This window comes from Ranitomeya imitator, chromosome 5 (genome assembly GCF_032444005.1).
Source record: "Ranitomeya imitator isolate aRanImi1 chromosome 5, aRanImi1.pri, whole genome shotgun sequence".
In the NCBI taxonomy this organism is placed as follows: domain Eukaryota; kingdom Metazoa; phylum Chordata; class Amphibia; order Anura; family Dendrobatidae; genus Ranitomeya; species Ranitomeya imitator.
Genome location: NC_091286.1, coordinates 27836274 through 27861722, shown reverse-complemented (window position 1 = coordinate 27861722; position 25449 = coordinate 27836274).

Genomic DNA, 25449 nt, shown 5'->3' with positions numbered 1-25449 from the left:
TCTGGACTTGGAAGCCTGAGAAACAAGTGGGTGGGTTTTCCACTTGGACGTAGTCCACAGAACGCAGCTGACAATTTCTCAAATACATTTGGAGATGAACAAAAGAAAAAAAAAACTAAATTTTCTAAAATATAAACAAAGGCAAAAACTCAGAACATTCACGGCTCGCTATAAAACTTGTTGGTTTGTGGGATCAGTAGAATATATTTTAAATTAAAAAAATACTTGTAACATATAAGTTACTTTCAAAAAATAAAAATTAAAAACCTTCCTGGCATAGCAGAACTGATTGAGAAACATTTATCTATTCAAATCAGAAGTGTGATACTGCTTTATGGCCTGTGGGGGCGCTGCATTTTTCTTTTGTGGCAATGGTTGAAAGATATAGTGAGTAAAAGAAGATTTGTCAGCAAGTTTCACAATAAAAACTGCATACGTTATTAGACTAATTTCTTACACCTGATGTGACTGGTTTAGTTACTTTGAAAATCCATGTCAGAATAGCTGAATTAATCTTCATTTTAGAAGTTCAGTTAAAGGGTGAGAAAGTATATGTGCACAAGGGTATTCAGTCTTTGCCCACCCAGCTTGATTGACTGCTGCAGCTTGTACTTAGCAGGGTGAGATTTCAGTAGCAGCAGGGAGGAGTGATACTGAGGAACTGTCAATCAAGATAGTTAGGTAGACATTCAGCAGCAGTAGGGAGGAGGAACACTGAGGAGCTGTCAATCAGGGGGGTTGGGTGGAGATAACAGCAGCAGTATGGAGGAGGAACACTGAGGAGCTGTCAATCAGGATGGTTGGGTGGAGATACAGCAGCAGTATGGAGGAGGAACACAGAGGAGCTTTCAATCAGGATGATTGGGTGGAGATACAGCAACAGTAGGGAGGAGGAACACTGAGGAGCTGTCAATTAGTATAGTTGTGTAGAGATTCAGCAGCAGTAGGGAGGAGGAACACTGAGGAGCTGTCAATCAGGATAGTTGGGTAGAGATTCAGCAGCAGTAGGGAGAAGGAAAACTGCGGAGCTTTCAATCAGTATAGTTGGGTAGAGATTCAGCAGCAGTAGGGAGGAGGAACACTGAGCAGCTGTCAATCAGGATAGTTGGGTAGAGATTCAGAAGCAGTAGGGAGAAGGAACACTGTGGAGCTTTCAATCAGGATGGTTGGGTGGAGATACAGCAGCAGTATGGAGGAGGAACACTAAGGAGCTGTCAATCAGGATAGTTGGGTAGAAATTCAGCAGCAGTAGGGAGAAGGAACACTGCGGAGCTTTCAATCAGGATGGTTGGGTGGAGATACAGCAGCAGTATGGAGGAGGAACCCTGAGGAGCTGTCAATCAGGATAGTTGGGTAGAGATTCGGCAGCAGTAGGGAGGAGGAACACTGAGGAGCTGTCAGTCAGGGGATATGGTTTAAAATTCAGCAGGGAAGAGGGATACAAAGAGACGATCAATCAGGTTAGGTGAGGAGAGATTCAGCAACAGGAAAGAGGGACACTGATGAGTTGTCAATCAGAAGAATGTATGGAGATTTAGCAGAAGCTGTAAAGAGGGGCACTGAGTAGCTGTCAATAAGAATAGGTGGGCAGAGACTCAACAGCAGCAGGTAAGAGGAACACTGAGGAGCTGTCAATCAGAAGAGGTATAGATTCAACAACAGGAAGGAAGGACACTGAATAATCGTCAATAAGAACATGTGGCAGAGATGCAGCAGCAGGGAGGAGGGACACCAAGGAGCTGTCAGTCAGACAAGGTGTAAGAGCATAGAAAAAAATGTTTGTATGAAAAAAGGAGAGCAGATATAGCACCACAATACAGATCGCCAGTGATGGTAGTAATTTCTTTATTATTCACTTGGTTGATGACTGGAGAAAAATTTTCTTTTTCTCAACTTTTCCTAAAATAGTTTTCAACCTATGGATGTCCGCACTAATGTCCCTAATTACTGACAATTACATTTACTGTAGATTTTCTTTCTGTAGACCCCGAAAACCTCCACGGTATCTAATCTGCAGACATTTTGCTGCTCTGCCAGGTTTAGGATGCGTTTATACAAGGTGAAGGCCACTGAACGAACACTGATACATACAGTAGAAGCAGATTAGAGGTCACATAATATTTTATTTAAACAGGCCGACTGCACTTCGCATGCTCAAAATGCCTGCCGACCTTCCACCCCTGTCCTCCTCTTGTCACCACTTTCAGCACTGAGACCCTCACGCTTACATAGTAGGCAACAGATGTCAATGATTGGTATCACCTCCCACCCCACCTCGAGTGATCGCCTGGACCTCTGTGTTTTTTTTTTTTGTTTTTTTTTAACACCTGCCCTCCCATTCCTTATGATGCTTTGTGGTCTGGACAAGTATAATAAACTAGCTATTGAACCCGTTCTACGCCCGGGTGGCTAGCATCTATATTGGTATATTGTCTCCATCCTGGTATGTGCTGCTCTATCCTGCGTCCCCATCCTGTCATGAGCTGCTCCATCCTGCGTCCCCATCCTGACATGTGCTGCACCTATCCTGCACCCCCATTCTGACATGTGCTGCTCCCATCCTGCACCCCCATTCTGACATGTGCTGCTCCATCCTGCGTCCCCATCCTGTCATGTGCTGCACCCATCCTGCGCCCCCATCCTGCCATGTGTTGCACCCATCTTGCGCCCCCATTCTGTCATGTGTTGCACCCATCCTGCGCCCCCATTCTGTCATGTGCTGCTTCCATCCTGCGCCCCCATTGTGACATGTGCTGCTCCCATCCTGCGCCCCCATTCTGACATGTTCTGCACCCATCCTGCGCCTCTATTCTGACATGTTCTGCACCCATCTTGCGCCCCCATTCTGTCATGTGTTGCACCCATCCTGCACCCCCATTCTGTCATGTGCTGCTCCCATCCTGCGCCCCTATTGTGACATGTGCTGCACCCATCCTGCGCCTCCATTCTGACATGTTCTGCACCCATCCTGCGCCTCCATTCTGTCATTTGCTGCTTCCATCCTGTCATGTGCTGCTCCCATCCTGTGCCCCCGTTCTGTCATGTGCTGCTCCCATCCTGTGCCCCCTTTCTTTCATGTGCTGCTCCCATCCTGCGTCCCTGTTCTGTCATGTGCTGCTCCCATCCTGTGCCCGTTCTGTCATGTGCTGCTGCCATCCTGCGCCCCCGTTCTGTCATGTGCTGCTCCCATCCTGTGCCCCCGTTCTGTCATGTGCTGCTCCCATCCTGCGCCCGTTCTGTCATGTGCTGCTGCCATCCTGCGCCCCCGTTCTGTCATGTGCTGCTCCCATTCTGCGCCCGTTCTGTCATGTGCTGCTGCCATCCTGTGCCCCCGTTCTGTCATGTGATGCTCCCATCTTGCGCCCCCATTCTGTCATGTTCTGCTCCCATCTTACGCCCCTGTTCTGTCATGTACTGCTCCCATCCTGCGCCCCTGTTCTGTCATGTGCTGCTCCCATCCTGCGCCCCCGTTCTGTCATGTGCTGCTGCCATCCTGCGCCCCCGTTCTGTCATGTGCTGCTCCCATCCTGCCCCTGTTCTGTCATGTGCTGCTCTCATCCTGCGCCCGTTCTGTCATGTGCTGCTGCCATCCTGTGCCCCCGTTCTGTCATGTGCCATGTGCTGCTCCCATCTTGCGCCCCCATTCTGTCATGTGCTGCTCCCATCCTGCGCCCGTTCTGTCATGTGCTGCTGCCATCCTGTGCCCCCGTTCTGTCATGTGCCATGTGCTGCTCCCATCTTGCGCCCCCATTCTGTCATGTGATGCTCCCATCTTGCGCCCCCATTCTGTCATGTTCTGCTCCCATCTTGCGCCCCTGTTCTGTCATGTGCTGCTGCCATCCTGCGCCCCCGTTCTGTCATGTGCTGCTCCAATCCTGCGCCCCCGTTCTGTCATGTGCTGCTGCCATCCTGCGCCCCCGTTCTGTCATGTGCTGCTCCCATCCTGCCCTTGTTCTGTCATGTGCTGCTCTCATCCTGCGCCCGTTCTGTCATGTGCTGCTGCCATCCTGTGCCCCCGTTCTGTCATGTGCCATGTGCTGCTCCCATCTTGCGCCCCCATTCTGTCATGTGCTGCTCCCATCCTGCGCCCCTGTTCTGTCATGTGCTGCTCCCATCTTGCGCCACCGTTCTGTCATGTGCTGCGGCCATCCTGCGCCCCCGTTCTGTCATGTGCTGCTACCATCCTGCGCCCGTTCTGTCATGTGCTGCTGCCATCCTGCGCCCGTTCTGTCATGTGCTGCTCCCATCCTGCGCCCCCGTTCTGTCATGTGCTGCTACCATCCTGCGCCCGGGGACACCGGCGCGCTGTGGGGGTCAGGTGCCGGAGTCACTGCTAGCTCAGGCCCCCAGCACTTGCTATACTCACCTGTCTGTCCCATTCCAGCACTGCGCGCCATTAAGCGCGTCATCGTGCCCTCTGAACTGGGAACGTCACAGCAGAGGACCCGGGAGACGGAGCCGCATGCAGCGCTGGAACGGGGGACAGGTGAATATACTTACCCTCCTGGCGGTCACTGACTCTCCGGTGGAGATCGCGGTGTGCGTTCAGTGTTTACGCATACCGCGATCTCCTGGGAGCGTCACTCTGTGAGGCCCAGACTGCGCCGGTGCTTGCGCTTGCGCAGTCTATAAAGGCTTCGGACAGAGTGACGCTCCCAGCGTTATATTATAGATGGTTTTTTTTTCATACAATCTTGACACTCTCAATTCAGGTTTATATATTTCCTAACCAAATTGGTCAAATAAAGCCAAATCTGCCGGCAATTCATTTTGGAAGATTTGTTTATATCTAACCATAATCTTCATTTCCTAAATACCTCTCTAAATCTTGATCACTCCGGAGAACATGGATCACTGTGGTTGGCCAAACTTTTTGCCAAATTGGCATCAAGTCGTTAATTGGCGCGAACCTGTGCCGCTGTCGCTTCCTTTGTTCCCCGACTGGGGAATTCTTTGTGAGCGTTCATTGTGTTTTCACTCCCGGCAGTGATGCATTGATGACATATTTTGCTTTTCTTCCCTTCGGCCAGGCCGTTTTGTGTATTTGTGCAGGGTGTGCATGTATTATGTCAGCTATGTATTTAGATACAAGGAGGCATGAACAAGCAGCCTGGGAATTACAAACCAATGTTTAGAAAGCCGCTTCCTGCGTGCTACCTCGTAGCAGCCTTGGAATGTGTGTCATCGATGCAGTGAAACATTTGCTAAGTGGATGCACGAATTTCATGGTGGGGCGGCTCTGTTTATTCCTGTGATGGGACAAAGGCCCAAGTGGCCAGAACATCCATGGGGGGTCTGGATGGTTTCCATTGGTGAAGTGTCGGCCCTCACATAACATGTCGACATGGAAAATGACCAGAGCTTAGATAAAACAGGCTGATCCGTTTCATATTACCAGAAGATTCGACCTAAGGCCTGACATCAGATTGTTCTGTTTTGTATTAAAGGCATTTGTATATTTAAGAAATGTCATAGTGAGGATTTACGTGAATTCAACAAAACAAGAGTTCGGAAAGGTTAGCTAAACTGGAATGACAGGGTAATCCAAAAATTTTATACATTGTGCTGGTTTACATGGAGCACATCCATAGGCCATGGATACGGTCAAAGAGTTTAAGGGCCAGTTCCATGTCCAATTACTCCCTACCACCCAAGACTAAAAATCAGTTCAGAAGTTTGAGATTTAAAGTGCTTTTGCAAGTCTTTAAAAATGTCCTCCTATCTGGGATACTTATGGTATATCCGCATAGATAGTAGATAGGTACAGTCCCATGCTACAAGAAACAAGTGTGGCCCTCTACATTATCTGTGAGTTCATTTGCAGAGCACAACTCCTAAATACACCCCAGCTTCAAATGGAGGAATAATAAAATGGAACTATTTTACAGTGGCTACTGGACTAATTTTCCTTTAGGAAACATCCAAATCGAGAAGTAAAGGAGTATATAATAAACTCTTGTATTTTTTTGTGTGATATGCAGCCCACAATAGGGTCAAGTGCCTGGAGACCCCACAGACCCAGATGCTGGAGGTAGACTCCAACCTGTGATGCATACCTCTTGAGGATTGGTAGAAGTCGAATGTGGCTGGGTGAACTGGCGGAGAAGGTCATCAGGTACTCCAGAGGAGAGCTAGATGACCGGTGAGGAAAACGGAGTCGGATGTTGAAGTCCATATTGTGCTCATTGAACATTTGTCTGGAGCAGCTTGGAACTCCAGGAGGATGTAAGTTCAGCGGATCTAGCACCCATCCATCAGGGATTCCTTGTTGTTGGCCAAGGAAGGCCGAAGGTTTGGTTTGCCTTGCATCTTACTTATCCCCTTTACTGTTGGTTGAGAGACTTTGTGCTGTGAGAAGATACTACGCCCATCATCAAGGACCTTGCCCTAATGTACCAATAGACTTTGTCCTATATGGACTGTAACTCCGTCCTATAGACTGATGGGGGACAATGGACTGTGCCCCATGAGGACGCTGCCTCAAAGGGACGGTGTCCTGGTCATGAGAACCAATGTTTGGAGGGGTGGGATGTACAACGTGATATCCCAAACGGGTTGAAGCCTCATGGAAAGCTTGTGGTCCTTGGCCAATCTTTGACCCACAAGGACAGTGGTCAATTCAATTGCAGTTGGCCTGTGCCCCTGGCCTGTCAGGGTTGTTGTTTTGCTGGCTTACCGCCCAAATAACTTGAATTCTTGGTTCCACGAACCTATCAAGGAGAACGAAACTACACCCCCTGAAAGAAAGAGGCCGGCGTCACACACAGCGTATGAAAATACGGTCCGTATATTACGGCCTTAATACGCTGAAAAGTCCCGAAAATAGTGGTCCGTAGCTCCTCCGTAGGCAGGGTGTGTCACCGTTTTTTGCGCATGGCATCCTCCGTATGTAATCCGTATGGCAGCCGTAATGCGTGTTTTTATCGCAGGCTTGCAAAACCGACATACGGCTATACAAGGGATCCATGTGTAAAAAAAAAAACAAACAAACCATATATACTGTCTATATATACAGTGGGGCAAAAAAGTATTTAGTCAGTCAGCAATAGTGCAAGTTCCACCACTTAAAAAGATGAGAGGCGTCTGTAATTTACATCATAGGTAGACCTCAACTATGGGAGACAAACTGAGAAAAAAAAATCCAGAAAATCACATTGTCTGTTTTTTTAACAATTTATTTGCATATTATGGTGGAAAATAAGTATTTGGTCAGAAACAAAATTTCATCTCAATACTTTGTAATATATCCTTTGTTGGCAATGACAGAGGTCAAACGTTTTCTGTAAGTCTTCACAAGGTTGCCACACACTGTTGTTGGTATGTTGGCCCATTCCTCCATGCAGATCTCCTCTAGAGCAGTGATGTTTTTGGCTTTTGGCTTGGCAACACGGACTTTCAACTCCCTCCAAAGGTTTTCTATAGGGTTGAGATCTGGAGACTGGCTAGGTCACTCCAGGACCTTGAAATGCTTCTTACGAAGCCACTCCTTCGTTGCCCTGGCGGTGTGCTTTGGATAATTGTCATGTTGAAAGACCCAGCCACGTTTCATCTTCAATGCCCTTGCTGATGGAAGGAGGTTTGCACTCAAAATCTCACGATACATGGCCCCATTCATTCTTTCATGTACCCGGATCAGTCGTCCTGGCCCCTTTGCAGAGAAACAGCCCCAAAGCATGATGTTTCCACCACCATGCTTTACAGTAGGTATGGTGTTTGATGGATGCAACTCAGTATTCTTTTTCCTCCAAACACGACAAGTTGTGTTTCTACCAAACAGTTCCAGTTTGGTTTCATCAGACCATAGGACATTCTCCCAAAACTCCTCTGGATCATCCAAATGCTCTCTAGCAAACTTCAGACGGGCCCGGACATGTACTGGCTTAAGCAGTGGGACACGTCTGGCACTGCAGGATCTGAGTCCATGGTGGCGTAGTGTGTTACTTATGGTAGGCCTTGTTACATTGGTCCCAGCTCTCTGCAGTTCATTCACTAGGTCCCCCCGCGTGGTTCTGGGATTTTTGCTCACCGTTCTTGTGATCATTCTGACCCCACAGGGTGGGATTTTGCGTGGAGCCCCAGATCGAGGGAGATTATCACTGTTGATTTCTTCACTCCAAGCTGGTTGGCTATTGCAGATTCAGTCTTCCCAGCCTGGTGCAGGGCTACAATTTTGTTTCTGGTGTCCTTTGACAGCTCTTTGGCCTTCACCATAGTGGAGTTTGGAGTCAGACTGTTTGAGGGTGTGCACAGGTGTCTTTTTATACTGATAACAAGTTTAAACAGGTGCCATTACTACAGGTAATGAGTGGAGGAAAGAGGAGACTCTTAAAGAAGAAGTTACAGGTCTGTGAGAGCCAGAAATCTTGATTGGTTGTTTCTGACCAAATACTTATTTTCCACCATAATATGCAAAAAAAATGATAAAAAAACAGACAATGTGATTTTCTGGATTTTTTTTTCTCAGTTTGTCTCCCATAGTTGAGGTCTACCTATGATGTAAATTACAGACGGCTCTCATCTTTTTAAGTGGTGGAACTTGCACTATTGCTGACTGACTAAATACTTTTTTGCCCCACTGTATATATATATGTCAGTAGACACATATATGTATATATATTAATATTTCATCCAGCGCGATATAGCAGAAAGTCGGTAATTCAATTACCGGCTTTTGCTTTCTCCTTCCTAAAACCCGACATGATATGAGACCTGGTTTACATACAGTAAACCATCTCATATCCCCATTTTTTTTGCATATTCCACACTACTAATGTTAGTAGTGTGTATATGCAAAATTTGGCCGTTCTAGCTAGTAAATTAAGGGGTTAAATGGCGGAAAAAATTGGCGTGGGCTCCCGCACAATTTTCTCCGCCAGAGTAGTAAAGCCAGTGACTGAGGGCAGATATTAATAGCCTGGAGAGGGTCCATGGTTATTGCCCCCCCCCCCCCCCCTGGCTAAAAACATCTGCCCCCAGCCACCCCAGAAAAGGCACATCTGTAAGATGCGCCTATTCTGGCACTTGGCCACTCTCTTCCCATTCCCGTGTAGCGGTGGGATATGGGGTAATAAAGGGTTAATGCCACCTTGCTATTGTAAGGTGACATTAAGCCAAATTAATAATGGAGAGGCGTCAATTATGACACCTATCCATTTCTAATCCAATACTAGTAAAGGGTTAAAAAAAAACACACACACATTATTAAAAATTATTTTAATGAAAAAAACACAAAGGTTGTTGTATTAATTTATTCTACTTTCAATCCACTCACTGAAGACCCTCGATCTGTAAATAAATTAAAAAAATAAACCAAGAATATACATACCTTCCGAGGATCTGTAAGGTCCAACGATGTAAATCCATCTGAAGGGGTTAAAATATTTTGCAGGCAGGAGTTCTGTTAATGCAGAGCTACTCCTGCCTGCAAAACCCCAGCGAATGAAGGTAAAGTAGGTCAATGACCTATATTTAGCTTCATTTGCGGTGAGGCGCCCTCTGCTGGCTGTTCCTAGATCGTGGGAACTTTCCTAGAAAGCTCCCTGGCTCGAGTTCATATGAGGACAACCAGCAGAGGGCGCCCTCTTATGATCTCGAGCCTGGGAGCTTCTGCGCTCTTACGTCCGTAAAACTCGCAAGTGTGAAGCCGGCCAGACAGTTATATGTGTGTTATTGTGTTTTATGCTTTGATGTCTTGTAAGTTGCCACATGGTGAAAGATGACCATGGCTAAAGAGGGGAGGAATGTAATAGTGGTGGACTGTACTGTCACATTTCTACCCATGAAGACACTAATCTCTTTATGTGAATAATGTTGTGCGTTATATACAGTATATATATATTTAGTCATGTGAAATGTATAATAGTATAATATACCGTATATATATTTAGTCATGTAAAATGTATCTATATATATAATTGCCTAAGGGGTATTTCCGTCTGTTTGTCTGTCTGCAACTTACGTAACGGAAATCCTGGGTCGCTGATTGGTCGCGTCTGGCCAGCCACATCCAAACAGCAAGATTGGGGTGGGATTTGCACACCGCTTCACTTTTTATTATTGATGCTGCCTATGCAGCATCAATAGTAAAAACATAGAATGTTAAAAATAATGTAAAAAAAACCCCATTATATTCTCACCTTCCGAAGTCCGCCGCAGCCTTTCCCGCTCCTCGCGCTCCTGTTCCAAGAATGAATTGCGGCACTGACTCGAGTTCATGTGACGGTCTCGTGAGATGATGACATGGTGCTCTCGCGAGACTGCTACATGATCTCAATTCATTGCCCAATGCATTCTTAGGACCGGAGTGTGAGGAGCATCGGTAAACGCCTCGGCTGGATCCGGGGGTCGACGAAAGGTGAGTATATAACTATTTTTTATTTTAATTGTTTTTTAAACAGGGATATGGTGCCCACATTGCTATATACTATGTGGGCTGTGTTATATAATATGTGGGCTGTCTTATATACTGCGTGGGCTGTGTTATATACTGCATGGGCTGTTTTATATACTACATGGGCTGTGTTATATACTGCATGGGCTGTGTTATATACTGCGTGGGCTGTGTTATATACTGCGTGGGCTGTGTTATATACTACATGGGTTGTGTTATATACTACGTGGGCTGTGCTATATACCATGTGGGTTGTGTTATATACTACATGGCCTGTGTTATATACTACGTGAGCTGTGCTATATACTATGTGGCTGTGCAATATACTATGTGGCTATGCTATATACTACGTGGGCTGTGTTATATACTACATGGGGTGTGTTATATACTATGTGGCTGTGTTATATACTATGTGAGCTGTGTTATATACTACGTGGCTGTGCATGCTAGAATACCCAATGCGTTAGAGTCAGGCCACCATCTAGTAATATGTATAATAGTATTATATATACTGCATATATATGTAGTCAGTCATGTGAAATGTATAATAGTATAATATGAATAGTGTATAGTGATGTGGTATGCGATAGAGTAAGGTATAGTATAAGTATTGTTAATGCATACTGAGTAATGTAAAGGAGTTCTGTCCAGCGATAGACAGCACAGTCAGAAATAGTTGTGTTGGGACTAGCCCACAGGCGGAGGGCTTAGTGATAAGAAAAGGACTGTGTTTCCTGGTTAGAGTGAGATAGAAGTTAGAGTATGAAGAAGTAACAAGTGTACAGTGTTGCCAAAGCATGTCCCACAGCATAAAGAGACGTATGGACAGAGATAGTGAGATCCTGAAGAGAATTACTGATGAGACCGAGTGGCCTTCCACCTTAAAGAGATCCTTGGATAGAATGACGAGCCAAAAGAAACTCGAGAGCTTGCTAGGGCTAAAGGAAACAGACCTAAACAGGACAGATAGTTTGGGACTAGTGGGGGTCCCGAGCAGTAGATTCAGTGCATACAAAGTAATACGACACGGAACAGCTGAGCAAGTAGAGAGAAACTCACTGATCAGGACTGCGGCCTAAAAGCTTGGTTGTGGCGAAGTAGGGTGAAACAGTGTGCTTCACCTGCCCTGGAGTAGACTACAGTGGAAGGAAACGATGTATGTGAAAATGCTTTTCATGTGAAGGAAACTGTGTAGCCGCTCTCCCTTGTACACACCTTTATCAAGTTCAGTAAAGTCCCCATGTTTGAACACAAGTCTCCTTCATTAATCATTGGAATTCGTGGTCCTGGCCAGCAAATACCATTGTCTAAAGGTGACGGGCATGGGTGCAAGACCCTCACATTGCCAACACCCTGCCAAAATCTATCTATTCCTTTAAAGTGCCAGGGCGTTATGTAGCAGTAGCTCGGCCTTTGCTACTGCTCGAGGTCACTTTACACGTGCACGATATCTACAGATAGCTCATGCTTGTGCATCTTTTATTAAAAGTAAAAAAGGTTTACAGCAAAAGCTTGGAAGGAATAGTAAAGAGGATGAAAGTATGGCTTTGCAAGTGCTTGTGCCCAAGCACCCAAAGGCACTGTTGGAAAGAGCATTGATAGATATGACCACCCTCCCTGTATACATGGACAGTCATAGTCCCACCAAATATAAATTGGGAAGCAAGCGTCTTATTGCATGGTCCTCCAATATTTAGAGCATACTTGTCAACTTTTTGAGTTTGTCATCCTGGAAGCCTTTAGCCATGTCTCCTTTTGGGCCACTCATTTTCGCACCCTGTTCCTCACCTGCCTGAATGATCAGATGTCTGAGAATCATTGGTTTCCAGGTGCTTTTTAGGTGATTTTCAGCAGGGCCTTGGAGATTTACGGTATTGACTCAACAAAATCTCCAACTGGTTTTGGGTAGATATCTATTTCAACTTGGAGAGTTGACGAGCAGGATTTGTAGTGGTGCTCATTAAACTATGAATCTGGTTGTTGGTGAGGTGGGTCATGGTGATTACATGCTGCATGTGCTTTTGATGCTTTTAGCAATTTGTGTACTTATTGTGATGTTGCATTGGAAGTGAAAATAAGGAAAATGTAGATAAAATAAAATGTTAGAATTATAGTATGGACTTCCACTGCTAATGGTGATGCCCAGACATCATCTTGGCCTGTATGGTGAGGCCTGTGTATTTTCTTTCTCCATTTTATGAGTCTCCAGTAAAAAAAATAAAAACTGAAAAGCCAGTCATCTAGAATAAGCCACAAGCTCCACAGATGTCCCTTACATTGCTCGGTTGTTATCTAGCATCTGGAAAGTCAAGTTGATGGTGCAATGGATTCCCCACAAGAGTGCAACTCAGGGACTCAATTTTCCAGGTAGAATAAGAATTACAACACTATGCGCGCAAAAAAAATTCTTAACACATTAATCATCTCAGGACACATGACTTTGAAAGACGATTAGAATATTACTATCAGCCATTGAAATGTGAGCATAACTTCAAGCAAAGTAGAGGAACCATCAGAACTGGAGTCCTGGAGTCGCAGGTGTTACCTGACCTCTATTCCTCATCATGACTAGATCCAACAAGAAGACAATCAATTACACGGTTGATTTCTTTACATCAAACACATGTTCCACCTTTAAACTCAAGGAGGCAACATGTACATGGAAGACCTACATAAGGGGCCATTTCATTTTCCACCAGCGTGCTCATAAAGTCTGGTCGTGTGGACATATATCACTCTATATACACTGACTTCGTGCAGATGTCCCCCAGATGTTGAACGTGGTAATACTTCTGTTCTGGATTTTACAACTGTAGACCTGGTGATGTGTTGGGATTTCTCCTTGCCTCACCATGAGTTCTTTATACCCGAGGACTCTCCAAAGAGAAGCTTGTAAACAATCAGGATTTAATAGAAAAACAAAAGAAAAAGAGGCTAAGCCTCGGCCAGCTCACCAATAACCACAGGTGCGCGGAACTCGTCCTGACCAGACGTGCAGTGGATACAATATATGGAATGAAGTGGTAGTTCCAGCTCCTTAAAATTCAAAGTCTTTATTTTCCAAGTTATAACTTCATAATCATCAAAGAATCCTTGTACATCATGGATGTATAGGCAGCGTGATAAAGATCTTAGTTGATCGAAACGCGTTGCTTATACCTTTCTTTTTCGCTGCCTGTGCATCCATGATGTACAAGGATTCTTTGATGATTATGAAGTTTTAACTTGGAAAATAAAGACTTTGAATTTTAAGGAGCTGGAACTACCACTTCATTCCAGGATTTTATAGACTGTGAAATTCCAAGTTTCCCCATGATAACAGGCAGGCATCATAAACTATTCTCAAGTTAGGTGCACAACTTAAAGTCTACTTTGCGCTTGTTTTTTACTTGAAGAGGTTGACTACTTTATGCATCTTATTTTCCATTGCCCTGGTAAAAAAAATTTAGAGCATCAGGTATTTTTAATGATTTTCAGCTTTTGAGAACTCCAGGACTAGGCCATTTTTTTGAGCTTCAGGAACATACAAAACTAGGTATTACATCTTTCACAAAAAAAAAAAAATTACTTTACTGTATACTGTATATGGTTTTGTTTTTTTCCTCTCTTTTTTATCTCTTTTTTTTGTTTCTTTTTTTACAAGACTTTGTTTTACTGTTTATTTATATCTCTTTACAGGATTTTTATTTGACATTAACCTCTTAATGACCCGTGCCGTGACTTACATTTCAAACGCAGGTCGCTGCAGGGTGTATGGAGGGGGTTTAAGACTGAGCCCACTTCATACACAACAGATGCTGGCTGTATTACATAGCTGGCATCTACCTGTAAAAGTAGGTGCCCGATTGCTGCTGTTAACCATTTAGATGCCACTGTTAATCATTGTCAATGGCATTTAAATGGCATGATTTGTCTGATCATGGGTAGCTGATGAATTGGCTCCAGCTGGGCTTCATAGTAGAACAGCAATTACACTACATATTAAAATACTGTTGTATTGTAGTATACAGCATAGTATTACCAAGGAAACTAAACGATAAAGTAAAAATTATAAAAAAAAATGTTTAAAAAATATATATAAAAAATAAAACATTTAATTTCAATAACACAGAAAAATATAAAAAAAAAACAGATTTAGCATTATCTTGCCTGAAAACCACTGATTAATCAAAATATAAAATTATTTAAACGATACGCTAAACTTTGGAAAGAAGAAAAATCAAAATGTCAAAATGACACTTTTTCGAACATTCCACTTCCCTAGAATTTACAATAAAAAGTGATCAACAAGTCAGATGTTGACGAAATTGCTATAGAAAAAAACTACAGCTCAGCATGCAAAAAAATAACCCCCCACTCAGCTCAATAAACAGAAAAATTAAAAGAAGTTATGGGACTCAGAAAATGGAGATACAATTTCTTGCAAGGTTCAGATTTTTTAAAACTATTAAAATATACATAAAAAACCTTATAAGTTTGGTATCATCTTAATTATAGTGACCTGGAGAATTGTGCTGCCAGATTATTATTACCGCAAAATGAACTCCTTAAAATAAAAAAAAATAAAAAAATAAATAGTGGGATTGCATTTTTTTTTACCATTTCACCCAAATGTTTCAATACATTATATGGTAAAATTAATGGCATCATTCAAAACTACAAATCGCTTTGCAAAAAAAAGAAGCCTTGTTAAATCTACTTTGACAGAAAGTTAAAAAAAAATTATGGAGGAAAAACGAAAGCACAAAAAGGAAAAATGTCTGGGTCCTTTAATGGTTAAAGAGTTTGTCCAAAAAAAAAATCATGCAAATGGCAGGAATGGTTTTAAACCATTAAAGCATGCCCACCCCCGCTAACCCCATCATGGATCCAACACCTGAAACTCCAACAGTCTACCCCAGAACAGGAAATAATGGTGTCCAATTCTTTGGTCACCTAACCGCAGAAGACTGTGATTGGCTGCAGTCATCAGATGACTGGGATGGGACATCATACATTTTTTTTCTTAAAAATATAGTTCCATTCTAAAAATTTGTTCAAGCGCCTCCTTTGAAGAAACACTTGTATACAGCAACACCCTTCTAAAACTGACCGCCCCGGAGACATTTCTCTGGTTTTCAGATGTCTATGTAAATATGCCAACCCTGGTTCTCAGGTTTGAGAGTGGTACACAAAGGGTTAACTGATAAGCTACAGATCCTGATATACTTCCAACATCTGTAACCAGGAGAGATGAATGAATCGAGTTACGGTACCATGATCCAGTGGCCACATCCATGTTCCATTGCCACTGGATGGAAGTCCTTCAAACCATCTCCTATCTGCTAAAGCAATTCATGGAGACCTGGATGGGCCAAGCACAATGTGATCATCTCCTTGGATCCTTGAAGATTTCTACAGAAATCTCCGCTCACCGGAGATGATTTTTCCTCCCCAATCCCGGTAATAGACTAGCATTTGACCCATATGAGCAAGTATCAGGTTAGAAGATGTTCCTCGTACCCAGTATTGAGCGCTAGATGGGCAAGTGAACAACATAAAGCCTCCTTGAAGATCTAACTTCAACCACCTACCCTATTTCCCATTTTGGATTTGTATGTAGTGATCATAGTATAACAAGAGAGTTTTGATTTAAAGGTTTTGCCTCCAGACAGAGATAAGCTGATTTGGCCATTGTGTGGCTAGTGATTGCTTTTTCTCGTGACAGCAGCTAATGGCCCAAAAGATTATTGATCCGACACCTGGTGAAGTATGATTTTTAAACTTATGGCACCATAACATTTATTTTTCCTAAACGTTTTCACTGACGCATTTCAAGTCTCCAACTCTTTCTCATATAAATGAAAAACTGTCAATAATTCTTATAAAACCCATGAGCAAGGTTTCCATTTATGAAGACATCATGACCCAAGTAATGTTAAACTCCATCATTCAACCTTCCTAACAAATACAGGTATACATTCATTTTCCTTAATTAGGACTTGTCCGATACCCCGGGCCCCTCATTAACGCAACTGAAACATCGCTCTATGTGCTTTTATTGGAGAGGAGATATGCAGAAATGTTCTGACCAGACTTGATTAAGATCCCTGGGGAAGTACCGAAAACACAGCAAGAACCTAAACCAATGATACTGGATGTAGGCCCAAAAACAACTTTTTTTTTCGCACATTTTATTATTAAGTTGCAGTAAATAAATTATTCCTTTGGGAATATCATGTGCGGAATGCTAATTGCACAATACATTATATTAGCATGTCACCAGTGGATTAACCTCACGCTCATTGCCTTTACCCCACATGCCCTCTATATGTCTCAATCACAGGAAGCCATAAAGAAACATTATGGAGTTTTTTCATTCACACACCAATAAAATGGTAGCACAGATAAGGCTGGAATTAGGTGCCATGTAGTGCACCACACTGGATAACAACCTGGGACGCCAATGCCATCAGCTCAGATGGGCAATACTTTATAACTATGCCACACCACCACAACACACGCATGCCCAATTTTTGTGTAACAGCAATGAAAACAGTTGAAACAGTCCTGAAGGTCTATCCTTTTTCTAGGAGCCCCCCAAAGGTTTAGAAAGGTGTTGGAGTGCTCACCTGTAGAAATGGGCGGACACCTGGATGGTACGGTCCTTTTCTGGGTGGCTGTGGGCTGCTACTTTTAGGCTGGGGGAGCCAATATTTATGGCCCCTTACCAGCCTGAGAGTACCTGCCCCCAGCTGTCTGCTTTAGCTTGGCTGGTTGTCAAAAAATTGGGGGGGCCCAAGCTGTTTTTTTTTCATTATTTATTTCAATAATTTAAAAATACCGTATGGGGACCCCTGTATTCTTGATAACCAGGGAACCAACAATTTTTTTTTAATTATATATTTACAGCTCCGGCTCTCACTGTTATTAGCAGCAGCAGGCATCGGCTGATGGGAGTAGTAGTCGCATCAGCTGACACCAGTGACCGGAGGTAAACTTTATACCTCTGATCATAGATGTGCGTTCACGCTGTCTTTTGACAGCATGGGAACCGCAGCTGTCTGACTGGTGGTGATGATTTTTTGCCGCCAATCTGAAGCGTTGTTTGTTGCGCTGTCATGCACATGACAGCACGACAAACACCCGGTGTTTGAGGGGCCAAACCCAAACAATAACACAGAGTACCTGGTGAAGATTGTGTTCAGTATTCGTGCTCTAACAGTAGGTGTTCGGTACAGACCCTGAACTTTACAGTTCGGGTTCGCCCATTTCTACTTACCTGATCTAATAGCATCTGAAAGGTTCAGCAGTAGGGGTGTTTATACCATAGTGACAGCCCATGGCCTACTTGACACCATTTCTTTTGAAGGACTACCCTCCTCAGAGGAATAGCATAGTTTGCAAACAGAGTGGGTGGAATGGAGATTGGGTCCAATGGTTTTGGAAAAGGCACAGAAGGGGGAACAAACACCAAGCCTCCTGTCGTAGGTTGCAAAACATATTAGCAACATTATAAGGGACAATCTTAAAATTCCTTATAGGACCCCCACTCTTCTATGTGGGCTGGAGGTTTTGCAAGATTTTTAACTTCAGCTTGTGAGAAGTTGAGGGGGATATGAGAGTGAAGTAAGCCAATGTTCAATAGCATGATAATGTGTAATCTAACTATCAATTTCCAATGTTAATTCAACTGTTGTAGCACTAAGTGAACCTTTAAATGAATGAGACTTTTGGGGTATTCCTGGACAGATCATCCAAAGATGAACAATTTTTCATAAATGAAGATTCCAATGTTGGGAGGTCTACTTATCAATAGACCCCATCACAAATATACCCCTTTCTCTTTGTGCTCTGCCTGTATGTCCATAATAGTAAACTTCTTTGCTACAAGTGCCATCTATCTCCTTACGAACCATAAAGCTCTTGTCCCAACTTGAGAATGGGTCTCTGAAATGCACCGTTTGGCACGGAGTGGTGACCACACGAGTCTGGTACTCAGCTATCTCCGGCAGCTCCATTGACATTGAATGGAGCAATGGGGTGTATGCGCAACCCCTGCTCCATTCTTTTGGAACATTTCAGAGCCTTATTTTGGGGATTAGTAAGAATCCCAGGAGATGGGCCCCCAGTGATCAGCAAGTTATCTATTATCCGGTGGAAAAGTAATACATTCCCATGATGACACAGGCCCGTTAAATTCTTTTGTGCTCCTACATATTTGCTTACGCCAATGTCAGTCTTCCTTGTAATTCTGGCATTCTAGTTATAAAAAAAATCGGCTTACTCTCCAGATGTATATGTCCATATATCCTTTCTTAGACTCTTTTTGTTACTTTGTCAGAATCTCGGGTATAACTTCTCCAAAGCCATCTGGCGCCAACCGCTTATCGGCTTACGTTATTACTGCCTTATTGGAATTTGCCAATACAGGTGCTAATGCATATTTTTAACGTCCCCCCCGATACTCTCCTGAAGAAAAAGAAATACATTGCAATAAATCATAGGATCTGGAGCCTGACAAGCCCCCTGAACTGAGCTCACATATAAAACTGAATGTATAAGGCAACATATTGAATCCCTTAACACCAGCGCACCGGTTGTCGGTCAGGACAGATGGGTTGACATTGGGCCGTGCATGCGCTCCCTAAATCAAAGTCATCGCGAGCCGAATATTTTTACTGCTGTAAATGAGACCTGAAGGATTTGCAAGTGACATGTCGGCTAATAAAACACAAGACAAAGAAACGTTTTCCTGATTACCCAGTTTCCTTTAGAACATATTTGATCCTTCTCTAGAACCGGAAGAACAGAGAGAAGAGATTAGGGACGGGGATGGTCATAACAAGCAGATTTATGCTTGATTTTCGAAAGAAAGACTTTTATCAAGCTTCCCAGGACTGAAGGCCGTTTTGATATTTCTTGGGATTTTACCTTTAAAGAATATCTGTCCTCTTACACAAAACCTGTAGAAAAACATGGTCTTACTTCCTCATAGCATCAAAGCTTTTGTTGACCATACCAGTGTAATATGTCCAGGAACTGTCCTGATTCTCGTGTTCTGTAACTTGCCATCCTCTTTTTTGAGTGTGAATTTCCTCTTCGTCAGCATTCCATCAGCACAATAGGTGCTGGAGCTTCACAACATCCCAACATGTATTGTGCCTGCCTTTGTCCAGTGGTTTGCTCTCAACTGAAAGCTGGTCTATCTGCTGTGTCTGTATGCAGTTTGATAGACAGGAGAGGAGCAGAGAGTCAATGCTTCTCCTCTACTTCCTGTAGAGAGACAAAGACCACCCGCCACTTCCTTTGTAAGACAAAGATCCACCCCTACTTCCTATAACTGGTCTCTGTATCTTTGCTGCTAAGGATGGATTATACTTGACAACAGGCGGTGGACAGCAAACTACAAAAAAGGAGAGATACCTAGTGGCCGGCACTTTGGAGTATTTTTTCGGGAGTAGGACAACATAATTTATAAATTAAGTAATTTGCAGATTGTCTATGTATCATATTACCGTATTTTTCCGACCATAAGACGCACTTTTTTTCCTCCAAATTTGGGAGGAAAGTGTGGGTGCGTCTTATGGTACGGATGTAGCATGTGGGGAGGGGGGCAGCAGTGAGTGGGATCGCACTGTTATCCCACTTCAGGATGTCCCCGCTGCCCAGAATCAGCGCTGGAGAAACCATGTGCTCCCGATGATTAAGTGCAGTGAATATTCATTAGCGGCTCCCCGCCCACCTATCAGCTGAGCAGTGAGCCGGGAGCAGCAAATGCTTAAGCAGGGACACACATGGCTTCTCCAGCGCTGATTCCTGCAGCAGCTGGGCAGGTCTGTGTGTCCGGGGGAGAGGAGGCAGCAGCAGGGGCCAAGGGAGAGAGGAGATGGCTGCATACCTCCCTGCCATGCCTGGGCTGGACGCTGAGTTCTGTGCAGGAGGACCTGTGATGATGTCAGGAGTGGGCGGGCTGGAGCATCACATGGCAGCTCAGAGCCCTGCCTCTTCCTGACATCATCACAGGTCCTTCAGGCTCTCCAGTCTCCACTAGAATCTGCAGCTTCCTCATAACCTGTGCTGTGGAAAGGAAAGCAGTCATGGGATGCTCCAGCTTTAACCTCACCACAGTGTGGCTGGCTGCCACATTTAAGAGGTTATTTTTTACAAAACACACTAAAGCACTCTGCCACTCCTTTGGTGAACTATAACTCCCAGCATGTCATAGGATCTGCAGGACATGCTGGGAGTTATAGTTCTCCCATGGGATTTTAAAGCAGCACTCCAGTGTTATTTTGCAGTGCTGGAGTGGTGCTTTAAATATAAGCCCTGTGCCCCCATTCTTATACTCCAGCATATATACCCTCCAGCATCTTCATATAGTGCTTTACAGACACCGCACTGGTCCCACAGCTTCCAACATAATAACATACTATTATATATAATAACACCACATATAATAGTATGTCATTTATGTTATTAAATATTTTACCACATTTTTTAGCTTCAAATATTTTTTTTCCCTATTTTCCACCTCTAAAACCTGGGTGCGCCTTATAGTCCGGTGCGTCTTATAGTCCGAAAAATACGGTATCTATCAAATTAGATCATTTATTAAGTTGTGTGAAACTACAGGGAATGGTGAAAGTATGGATCTTAGTTACAAGTGTTTCAATATAACTGATATGAAAACTTCAATCAATCTATAATACACTGTAAATTATAGGATCAATTCACTTCACCCAGTCCTCCAATGTACCAGTATGCAAATAATAGGGCACTCCAGTTTCTCTGGTTAAGGGGTATCTTGAAGTTATTAAATTGACTAAGTCAGTTACCATGAAAATAAGCAAGTTTGCAATTGTCTTGCTTTTTCAATCTGCTGTTATTCTCATGCAATGAAAGCTTTTATCTATCATAGTGTTCCATGGAGCTCAGGTACAAGTACCTGTCTAGACCCTGTGTACTGTAGTCACACTCAAGGAAAGGGGTTAACTCCTAAAATACCAATCAGCTCTCTCCAGCCCAGTGTTTTTAATACAGCTTTTGTCAGTTCACCTCACTCCCCTCCCTCTCAGCTCCTGACAAGCTGCTGTTATAAATCTTGCAAAATCACCAGCCCACAGCAATGACTTTTCCCAGAGCAGTTCTCCTAATTATGGCTCTCACTGTCCAGAGCTGTGTGCTTCTTCATATGCTCTGTTATCTGTATGTGTAAGTACAGAGATAACAGTGTAGACTCAGAACAAACCAATGACAGCTGAATGTGAACTTGTGCTGAGCTTTATATTTGTAAGGGTACAGTCACACGACCTTATAAATTGGTCCAAGGTCGGACCACAAAGCATGGAGCGACTGGTGGGTCTCCTGCGTGACAGCTTCACACAGTCTGTGTACTGCGGTCCGATCTCGGTCTGATTTATATGGCCATCTGTCTGTGTCCTTATAATACAGGTCTGTTGCTCTTCAGAACTGTCTCTTAAAGAGGAGTTCCGGCCCCTCCAGGAAGGGAGAGAAACTGGAAAGCTGTGTGCTGCTCAAGAGACAACTTGAGAATACCCCATCAATGCATGCACTATTGATGGCACTGTTAAAGGGAACCTGTCACCCCGAAAATCGCAGGTGAGGTAAGCCCACCGGCATCAGGGGCTTATCTACAGCATTCTGTAATGCTGTAGATAAGCCCCCGATGTTACCTGAAAGAGGAGAAAAAGACGTTAGATTATACTCACCCAGGGGCGGTCCCGCTGCTGGTCAGGTCGGATGGGCGTCTCTGGTTCGCTGCGGCGCCTCCCATCTTCTTTCCATGACGTCCTCTTCTGATCTTCAGCCACGGCTCCGGCGCAGGCGTACTTTGTCTGCCCTGTTGAGGGCAGAGCAAAGTACTGCAGTGCGCAGGCGCCGGGCCTCTCTGACCTTTCCGACGCCTGCGCACTGCAGTACTTTGTTGTGCCCTCAACAGGGCAGACAAAGTACGCCTGCGGCGGAGCCGTGGCTGAAGATCAGAAGAGGACGTCATGGAAAGAAGATGGGAGGCGCCGCAGCGGACCAGAGACGCCCATCCGACCTGACCAGCAGCGGGACCGTCCCTGGGTGAGTATAATCTAACGTCTTTTTCTCCTCTTTCAGGTAACATTGGGGGCTTATCTACAGCATTAAAGAATGCTGTAGATAAGCCCCTGATGCCGGTGGGCTTACCTCACCCGCGATTTTCGGGGTGACAGGTTCCCTTTAAATGTTAATGAGTTCTTTTAAAAATGTTAAGAATGGGGACAAAATATTCTTTAACTACGTCAATAATAAGAAACTAAAAAAATTATAGTGTTGACCCCCTTAAAAATAGTCTGGGTGAAATGGTGGATGAGGATGAGGAAAAAGCCAATATGCTAACTGACTTTTATTCATCAGTATTTACACAAGAAAATTCCATGGCAGACAATATGATCAGTGATAACAAAAATTCCACATTAAATGTCACCTGCTTAATCCAGCAGGAAGTACGTCGGCGTCTAAAAATCACTAAAATTAACAAATCTCCGGGCCCGGATGGGATACACCCCGGGTACTGCAGGAATTAAGTATAGTCATTGATAGACCATTATTTGTAATTTTTAAAGACTCTATAATAACAGGGTATGTACCACATGACTGGTGTATAGCAAATGTGGTGCCAATATTCAAAAAGGGGACAAAAACTGAACTCGGAAATTATAGGCCAGCAAGCTTAACCTCTACTGTGGGTAAAATCCTGGAGGGCATTCTAATGGACGCTATACTGGAGTATCTGAAGAGGAATAACCTCATGACCCAGTATCAGCACGGGTTTACTAGGGACCGTTCATGTCAGACTAATCTGATCAGCTTCTATGAAGAGGTAAGTTCCAGACTGGACCAAGGGAACCCAGTGGACGTAGTGTATATGGACTTTTCAAAAGCTTTTGATACGGTGCCACACAAAAGGTTGATACATAAAATGAGAATAATGGGGATAGGGGAAAATATGTGTAAGGCTGGTTTCACATTTGCGTTTTTTGCCACTGAGTTTTAACGCATATAAACGCATGCGTTTTTTCCCTATATTTAACATTAAAAACGCATGCGGTTTTTTGTATTGTTTTGCCGCGTTTGACGACGCATGTATCGTTTCTATGCTTGCGTTTTGTTGCGGAAATGCAACATGTAGTAATTTCTAGAGGCTTTTTTTGCTGAAAAAAAACGCATGCTTTTTTTGCGGCAAAAAAAGTATTGCTGTCTATGTAAACGCATGCGTTTTTAAGCACATGCGTTTGGTTGCGTTTTTAAACGCATGCATTTCAATAGAGAAAAACAAGTCTACACACTGATAAGCCACCCCCCACCATCAAGGTGATAAAGGGATCCAAACCCTAACCCTAACCCTAACCCTAAACCTAGGGATCCAAACCCTAACCCTAGCCCTAACCCTACCCCTAACCCTAACCCTAGGGATCCAAACCCTAACCCTAGCCCTAACCCTACCCCTAACCCTAACCCTTACCCTAGGGATCCAAACCCTAACCATAACCCTAAGGTAAGGGTCTAAGGTAAGATTAATTTGTGTGTTTCCAGTCTTACCTCTGTCATCTCAAATAGTTTTCTATCTATTTTCCCTAACCTTCCAAAAATATATCCAGTGTAAAACAGTAGACAGGGAGAGGAGATGGAGCTGCAGCTTGTGTCTGTGAGACACCATGCTGTGAGAGGGGAGAAAGAGCAGCAGTTGATGAGATATCCGATTGGATTAGAATGCTAAGTAGTAGGATCAACCCAGGAGGAGCCCACTCACAGAGTGAATATAGAAACAAGGGCTAGACACACAATTTCTGGCTATGCTGTGTCTAATATCTATACCGGCTTACGATGTGTAAGGAGTACATAGAATCATAGAATGATAGAATGTTAGAGTTTGAAGAGACCTCCAGGGTCATCGTGTCCAACCCCCTGCTCAATGCAGGATTCACCAAACTCATGTATTTAGATAAAAACTGGAATGACAAAGCGCCCAATAGGGTCTTATCCGGATTAAAAAAAGGAAGGAGTAAATTGGGATTTGTCCTGATGAAGAGGTATGATCACCTCGAAACGCGTTGACAAATAATACCGTATTCATACCGCATCTGTTTCCCTATCGTATATTGGATCCTCAACAGCGCGGGTTTTATATACACTTTCATCTCCAAGTTTGCTTACTAAATCATCTGAGACAGATGTCTGTCCAGCCTCTGTTTGAAGACTTCCATGGTTGGCAACTTTTCTGCGAACATTTAAAGAAAACCAGTCGCCAGGTCAAAAGTGGCCATTTTTCCACTTATTTTATTCCCAAGTCTTCCTTGACTAATCTGGTTACAATCTTTATAAATCTACCATCCGGTTGCAGAGATACGGACCTTTTTGTTCAATACCATTTTCATGTTCTTTACCAAGAAGGTGGTGCTCACAGTGTAATTATGCATAACAGCGCAAAGACACGCCCCAGAGGATCATATAAGCCACACCCCCTTAGAAAAAAAGCATAAAAATTAGCACTAAATAAAAAAGGTCCATATCTCTAGAACCGTATGGCAGATCTATAAAAAATAATTTAAAAATAACACAAATTACTTCAGGAGCAATGGGAATACAAGAGCAAAAAATGATAACTTTTGCCCAAGTGGCATACTTAAGTTTACGTCCTTTTTAAGTCCTACCCCTAATCTCACTCTATTTCCTCCTTCCCGTCCCACAATGCCCCTGAACCCTTTCAGCCCAGGAGTCCTGGGAAATCCGGGACCATTGGCAACGATGAAAAAAGACTTTACTGTATACATTTTTTTTATTCTGAGTTTTCACTGCAGCATAGGAATATGCCTGTGTAGGAATAGGGTATATAAATTCTACTGTTTTTTTCCTGGGGCAGAATTCTAATGTGCTTTTGTCGCCCCCTGCTGAGCAGTCGTAGTGACCACTATGACAATACTGCCCCCTGTGGACAAGAATATGGATCAGAATAACTGAAAGGATCGTCTGTGACGCCAACTTGTATTACGTTTTTTTGCGCAAATATGGAAACCGTGTAAATAGTT